The following is an 8,609-nucleotide window of genomic DNA, read 5'->3' on the forward strand; positions in this document are numbered from 1 at the left end:
CTGGCAATATCAGGCACGTTTGATACGTATTTAAATTTACAACAGCTCTGTGTTAGAAATAAATATTTCCGTTTTACTCATAAGAAAACTGACCCAGAGAGATTAAATGATTTGGGCAAGATTCCACAGCTGACAAGTGGCATGCCAGGGTTTTCTATCTAGGTCAATCTGGCCCGACAGCTCATGCTCTTTGGACTGGTCAACAGTACAATGGAACATAAAGTTGAAGTATGTTCAAAGGGCTATGAATTCAATATGAATTCGGTTTAAATTTGATGAATATTACTTTCTAAGACATAAATTAATACTTTCTAATCTTTACTTTCTAGGACATCAGCCGCCATAAACTTCATCAACAGGATTTCTCTATTTTAATACTAAACATAAATAAAGAAACTGCTTTCTTTCCCACCCCAACAGCATGTCTCACTTTTGGTTTGGTTTGGTTTGGTGGGTTTTTTTTAAAGTTCTTATCACCACCGGGTGTGGTAGCTCACACCTGTAATCAGAGCACTTGGGGAGGTAGAGGTAGGAGGATCACTTGAGGCCAAGAGTTCCAGCGAGACCCCGTTTCTACAAAAAAAATTTAAAAAATATTATCTGGGCGTGGTGGCTCCTGCCCACAGTGCCAGCTACATAGCACGCTGGGGCAGGGATTGCTGGAACCCAGGAGTTTGAGGTTGCAATGAGTTATTATGATGCCACTCCAGTCTGGGCACAGAAGGAGACCTCAATTCTAAAAATAGACCAAAAACAGAAAACAAAAAAAAAATACCCAAAAGCAGTTCTAATGACCAATCTTTTCTGGGATCATAGGGCTTTTCTCACTGCTTTTCCTTGTGGTAGGCTTCCTTAGAGAAAAAGTCATTTTTGGATATAAAGTTCTTGGAATTAAAGAGATTATCATAGTCAAACATAGGTCTGAGTTGGAACCTCCTCAATTCTTAGATCTATAATATTTTTTTAAAATTTGTCAGTCCTACTTTATTATCTCTTAAATATTAAATGAGGCTTGACTGTTATTTCAGAAGGAGCAGGAATTTGACAAATGATATATTAACAAAATTTACATGTCTTTGATTTTGAGACAAACTGTGAACAGAAAATGGCATCCCTTTCTTTTTCTTTTTTTTCTTTTTGCCATTCTTCAGTCAGCACCAGGAATGTCATCCCTTCCTTCTCATTGTTTGAATAACACACAATGTTATAAATATTTGTCTTATAAATATATAATGGAATGCATCAATACATTTTGAAAAATATAATTATTCCTTATTTATACATGATCTTTTAGAGCATTTAAATTCTCCAGAAAAAAGTCACTATATGTGCTTTTCTGACTATTCTTTTCCTTTCCTTTTGTATTCCCTGTGAGATTGTCAACCTGCATGCTGAAACTATTCTCTGAAATTATGAGGCATCATCAACTAATGTTTATATTATGTTATAAGGCCAAGAAAGACAATGTCACTGTTGTCTAATGACTTTTAGTCAAGTAATTACTTTGAAGTCCAAATAGCTGTCAAGAAATGCAATGGCTAATAGCTGACATTTTAAAATCTCCAGTCAAGCTAGACACTAGTTATAGTTCCACAAATGTACTCCTCTAGCTCTTTGCACATGCTTCTTCCCTCCATTTTATATAACTTTCCTTTGTCCTCCAGGTATCAATCTCACACCACCACCAGAATGGTGGCTTGTACTGATTCCAGAAGACCTGGAGAAGTGCCTTCCTTTGTGCTCCCAGTGCCTATTGTGGCACATGTCACACTATATAGAAATTGCTGTTTATTTACTATTTTTTTGGAGACAGTCTCACTTTGTTGCCCAGGCTGCAGTAGAGTAGCACTAGCTGGGACTACAGGCATGAGCAACCACCCCCAGCTAATTTTTTTTTAAGAGATGGGGTCTCGATATGTTGCCCAGGCTAGTCTCTAACTTCTGGCCTCTAGCAATTCTTCTTTTTCAGCCTCCCTATGCTGGGATTACAAGCATGAGCCCAACATGCCCAGACTTCTTTTTCTTTCTTTTCTGTTTTTGAGACAGAGCCTCACTCTGTTGCCCCAGGTAGAGTGCCATGGTGTCATGCTAGCTCACAGCAACCTCAAACTCCTGGGCTCAAGCAATCCTTCCCCCTCAGCCTCCCAAGTAGCTAGGACTACAGGCATGTGCCACCATGCCCAGATAATTTTTTCTCTATATATTTTTAATTGGCAAATTTCTTTCTATTTATAGTAGAGATGGGGTCTCGCTCTTGCTCAGGCTGGTTTTGAACTCCTGACCTCCATCGATCTGCCCGCCTCAGCCTCCCAGAGTGCTGAGATTACAGACAGATGTGAGCCACCACGCCTGGCCCCAGCCTTCTTTACCATTTAGACAATGTGATTGTTGAGGAACGGGCTATGCCTTGCCCATCATTATAATTTCAGTGCCTGTCATAGTGCCAGGCACACAATATGCCCTCAGTAAACATTTGTTGATTAAATGAATGAAGAAAGTATAAAATGAGAAAAATAGCAGTGTTGATGCCTAGCCCCTGTACTAAATAATGTGTAAATATGGTTCATAATAAACATAATTTAGGGTCCCAGTAGCAATTTCTGCCACAAGATGTCTTAGAGGCAATCAAGGGGACTCCCATTTTGACTTGAGCTTAAGGTGTTCCTGGTGAGTCATCCATACGGAAACGCCTTGCAAGTAGTTGGATATGTGGCTACCTTTCCTAAAGTGCGGCTCTAATGAATTCACTTGTGTGCTCCAAACTTTCAATGACTTTCTACTCCGTATACAGGCATTGAACCTTTAAAAAATGGTCCCAAGCCAGTTCCTCTTACAGTACCAGCCCCACTTTCCTTGAATGTGCCCCACATGTATCCATTTGCAGGCCTTTGTCTTTGTAGTGCCTTCTGCCTGGAAATGCTCTTTCAAGAAATCTTATTCATACTTTGAGTCTACCTCATTGGATCCCCCAAAACTGAACTGGATTTTACCTTCTTCTGAATTCCTGTAACAATTTTCTTACATGTCTGTGCTTATCATATTCTGCTTTGTATGTAAAAAGCACTCAATAAACACTGGTGAACTCCATTGCCTTTAGCTTTATTTGTCCCTCAAAGTGGCAAAAAGGAACTACATAGACGTTCTGTGTGGAGAAACAGCATGGCTTTGTACAAGGGTGAGATAGTGCCTTTCTAAATGTCTTCAATGTGTTTCCTCAAAGAGCCCTTCCCTGACCCTGTTCCTCCACATCAGCCTACTTTCTCTTATACCTTGTGCTTTCTCCCTTGTTAGTGCTTATCACAATTATTCAGTAACAGGTTAGATTGTCTAAGATCTGTCCCCCTACTAGACTTCATTAAGCCCTTAAAGTCAGAGAATGGATCTCTTTTATTTCCAACTATATCTCCACATTCCTAATATATGTCCTGAAGAATGGATGCAGGAAAGTTGTAAATCAAGGACATAGTCCTTTCCTCCGAGCGACTTGCCTTATGAAATGCATTTGCCTATGATGCAACTTGGCATAGGAATTAGATATCAATGCCCAGGAATCTGGAGACCAGGAACTTTCTGAAGTCACTTAACCACTCAGAGCATCAGTTTTTCATCTATAAAATAGATAAGATGATCACTAAATTATTTCAAGTTCTAACATTTTATTAATCAGATATAAATAGGCACGTGTGTGAAACGTAAATTTCACTGTTTAGAAAATATTTCCTTTTTCTAGTTTCTTATTTACCCATTATATCCTATTATTCCAATAAAGAAGAGAAATAGTTTTCACTTGTGAATACACTTTAGGAATAGGGTAGGGACTAATGAACTGGAAAACCAAAGAGACAGAAAAGATTCCAATTCAATGACATTTATAGAGCACATACCATGATCCTGGGACACTGTGCTCTGCATGACACTGTTATTCAGATGAGTTCTCTGAGTGTAGTATCTCCACAAACAGACGTGGAAGGTCTTTATGGCTGGATAAATATGTTAAAGACTACTGAGCAAGATTCTTTTTTTAACTTTGTTTTTAATTTTTCTCCAAATTATACAAGAACATAGCTTAAACAGTGAGTTCCACAAGGGTTTTATGATTAACTCTCTCCATTTCCATTTAAGCTTTTAAAAATTACTATATCACTAAATAATATTATTTATAACTAGATCTTTTTTTTGAGACAGAGTCTCACTTTGTTGCCCAGGCTAGAGTGAGTGCCATGGCATCAGCCTAGCTCACAGCAACCTAAGTCTCCTGAGCTTGCGATCCTCCTGCCTCAGCCTCCCGAGTAGCTGGGACTACAGGCATGTGCCACCATGCACAGCTGATTTTTTCTATATATATTAGTTGGCCAATTAATTTCTTTCTATTTCTAGTAGAGACGGGGGTCTCAATCTTACTCAGGCTGGTTTCGAACTCCTGACCTTAAGCAATTGGCCCGCTTTGGCCTCCCAGAGTGCTAGGATTACAGGCGTGAGCCACCGTGCCTGACCTGTTTTTAATTTTTTGAGGAAATTCCATACTATTTTCCATAATGGCTGTACTAATTTACATTTCTGCCAATAATCTGTAAGCGTTCCCTTTTTTCCACATCCTTGCCAACACTTATTTTTTGTTCTTTTTATTTTTATAAAAGCCATTATAACAAGTGTGAGGTGATATCTCACTGTAGTTTTGATTTGCATTTTTCTGATGACTAGTGATGTTGACCATCTTTACATATACCTGTTGATCATTTGCATGTCTTCTTTGGAGAAATGTCTACTCAAGTTCTTTGTTTATTTTTTAATTGGGTTTTTTCTTTGTGGGTCCTTTCAATATGGTAACTTATAACTTCAGTTCTGGAAAATTTCTTCTAAATGATTTGTTTTATATTTTCTTCTCCTTCATTTTCTCTGTTCTCTCTTCCAAGAACTCCTACTATTCAAGTTAAGACCTCCTAAGATGATCCTCCCATTTCTTTTTTTTTTTAAATAACATTCTCTTCATTTTAAAATAACATTCTGTTTTTATTTCAGTGGTGCAATATCTTTTCTTATATCTTAGAGGTTATTATTATGAACTATAAGATGCATATTTTTTACATTTAAAAATATCTCTGCAGTTGGGAATTTGGCTTGCATATATTAACTTTGAGAGGTCTATTAGTAATCTGGATTAGTTTCCTGGAGCTGCTGCAAAAAGTTAGCACAGACTTAGAGACATAAAACAACAGAAATTTAACCTCTCATAGTTCTGGAAGCCAAAAGTCCAAAGTCAAGGTGTTGCCAGGACCATGCTTTCTCCAAAGGTCAAGGAGAGAATTCTTCTCTGTCTCTTTTGGCTTCCAGTGGTAGTGGGCATTCCTTGGATTGTGGCAGCCTAACTACAGTCTCAGCTTGTGTCTACACATGATTTTCTTCCCTGTGTGTATCTCCTCTGTGTCTGTCTCTGTGTCTTTTTTTCTTATAAGGGCACCAGAGATTGGATTTAGGGCTTATCCTAAATCCAGGATTATATCATCTTGAGATCCTTAACTAAATTACATTTGCAAAGACCTTATTTTCAAATAAGGCTACATTTACAGGTACAGGAGTTAAGACTTGGACATACCCTTTTTGAAGGGCACAATTCAACCTACGACATCCATGTGGAGATGTTGACTAGGGAAATGAATACGCAAGTCATGCCAGTTTGGAGTTCAGGGGAAAGGCCCAGGTTGGAAACTAGGGCCATCAGCATATGGATGGTATCTAAAGCTAGGTGTCTAAGCTTTACCAAGACAGAAAGGAGAAGTGCCCCAAGGTGCCCTGATGTTACAGAGCAGGGAGATGAGGAAGATCCAGGAGAGAAGACAGAGGAGTTAGAGGGCGGGAGGGTGTGATGTCATGGAAAACCAACACATTAATAAATCAAGTAAGATGGCAACTTAGAATGGACACTTACAGTAGTGCAGGGGTTGCTAGTGACCTTGACAGTAGTTTAGCTGTAGTGGTAGGGATGAAAACCCTACTGGAGGAGATAAATTGAGAAAGCTAGAGCACTCTTTTTTCTTTTGTTTTAAAGGAAAGAAAAGATTGGGACAGTAACTGGAGGGAGAAGTGAGGTCCAGAGAATATTTTTTCTTTAAGAAGGGAGAAATAACAGTATGTTTATATGTTGATGAGAAGGATAAAGTTGGGAGGTAAAAATTGATGCAGGCATAGAGGAAAGACTTTTTGGAGTGATATCCTTGACTAGGCAAGAGGGGATGAAATCTAGAACTTAAGTGGAAGGGTAAGATGGAAAGATGGAGAACAGGTGGATGGAGTCTGTGGTACTGGGAGTATGTGGAAGTTCTCTTGTGATTGCTCCTATTTTCTCAGGAAATGGGAAGCAAATTCATCCACTGAGAGCAAGGATGGAGGAGAAGATGTGATAGAAGATAGGAATTAGTGTCTAGGAATGTGGTGATGAATGGACTAGGGCTAACAACTGTTTGGTAACATGGCAGCATTGACTTCCCATGTGAAGTTAGTGATCATGAATTTAAAGTGGATAAGAGTCATAGTAGGCCAGGTGTGGTGGCTCACGCCTGTAATCCTAGCACTCTGGGAGGCCGAGGCGGGCGCATTGCTTGAGGTCAGGAGTTTGAAACCAGCCTGAGCAAGAGTGAGACCCTGTCTCTACTATAAATAGAAAGAAATTAATTAGCCAACTAATATATATACAAAAAATTAGCCAGGCATGTTGGCACATGCCTGTAGTCCCAGCTACTCAGGAGGCTGAGGCAGAAGGATTGCTTGAGCCCAGGAATTGGAGGTTGCTGTGAGCTAAGCTGATGCTATGGCACTCTAGCCAGGGCAACAGAGTGAGACTCTGTCAAAAAAAAAAGTCATAGTAGTCACTGGCTGTGGATTTTCTTTAGTCACTTTCAGTTGTTTGTGCATAGAGAGTTTTAGACTTTACCAGGCTTGTGGTTTTGCCAAGGACTATGATATGGGAAACAGACAAGGAATTTAGGGCTACAATGATATAATTTTTTTTTTATTTTTTTGAGACAGGATCTCCCTCTGTTGTCCTGACTAAATTGCAGTGGTGTTATCATAGCTCACTGGAACCTCAAATTCCTGGGCTCAAGTGAACCTCCTGCCTCAGCCTCCTGAGAAGATGGGACTACAGGCACATGCCATGACATGCCTGGCTAATTTTTCTATTTTTTGTAGAGATGGGGCTCTTGCTCTTGTGCAGGCTGATCTCAAACTCCTAATCTCAGGGGATCCTCCAGCCTCAGTCTCCCAAAGTGCCAGGATTACAGGCACGAGCCACTGCACCTGGCCCTATAATGACATAATTTATGATACATAAAGAGGGAAGTGCAGCTATCAAGTAGGAGGATGAGTGTTGGTGAAAAGATTGTTGGATCAATGGTAGAAAGATGAGCTGGAGCCTGGGAACTAGAAGGAGTGAGCTGGAAAGAAAGGAGTTGGTGGTAAGAAGAATGGGGTATGGAAATTGAGATTATGAAGATAGTGTACTCATTACAATGACAAAGTCTGGGACATGACCATAGAAGTGAGTGGTTGATGTAGGGCAGAGGCCAAGATCATTGAAGGTCAAGGTTTTGATATGTTTGGGTATGGGAGAATCATCTATATGAACCCTACATGGACTCCTTGGGTAAGGTCATCAGTGCCCAGACATGACTTGGGTAAAAAATCTAGCTCCTCCTCCACTTCCTAGCTCTATATCTCAGTTTTCTTATCTGAAAAATAGAGATATTGATAATTTCCACATTGTAGGGCTTATATGAGGACATGAATTAATACAGATAGAATACTTAGACCAGTGCCTGACATATAGTAGTGCACAGTGCAATAAGCTTTTGTTTTCATTTGTATATTTATGACGAAGAAATGTATAACTCTAGCTCAGACCTTTCTTCATAGAGACTCCTATCTGCTCTTTTATAATGAAAATTCTTGAAATAATTGTCTATACTTGTCTATACCTTCTTACCTGCCTTTTTCTCCTCTACTCTCTACAATAAAATTTCTCCCTACTCTTCTACTAAAAATGCTTTTGAAAAGTTACCATTGATGCTGATCCTGCCAAGTCCACCAGTTAATTCTTAGTCTTCATCTTACAGCATTGGACATAGCTTTATAATAACTTGCTTCTGAAATTCTTATAAAAATTTGGTTTCCAGGACACCATATTCTCCTGGGCTTTCATCCTGCCTCACTCTTATCTCTTCTCAGTCTCCTTTGCTGAAGACCTGTAACACACTAGAAAAAATTTTTTCCTTGGGGCCATGATGTTTTATTATGAAAATAGAATAAAAACTTTGAAAACAGGCCAGGTGTGGTGGCTCATGCCTGTAATCCTAGCACTCTGGAAGGCTGAGGAGGGAGGATCATTTGAGTTCAGGAGTTCCAGACCAGCCTGAGCAAAAGTGAGATTCCATCTCTACTAAAAAAATAGAAAGAAATTAGCTGGACAACTAAAAAAAAAAAAATATTTAGCTGGATATGGTGACACATGCCTGTAGTCCCAGCTAATTGTGAGGCTGAGGCAGGAGGATCACTTGAGCCCAGGAGTTTGAGGTTGCTGTGAGCTAGGCTGACGCCAGGGCACTCTAGCACAGACA

This window comes from Microcebus murinus, chromosome 3 (genome assembly GCF_040939455.1).
Source record: "Microcebus murinus isolate Inina chromosome 3, M.murinus_Inina_mat1.0, whole genome shotgun sequence".
NCBI lineage: Eukaryota > Metazoa > Chordata > Mammalia > Primates > Cheirogaleidae > Microcebus > Microcebus murinus.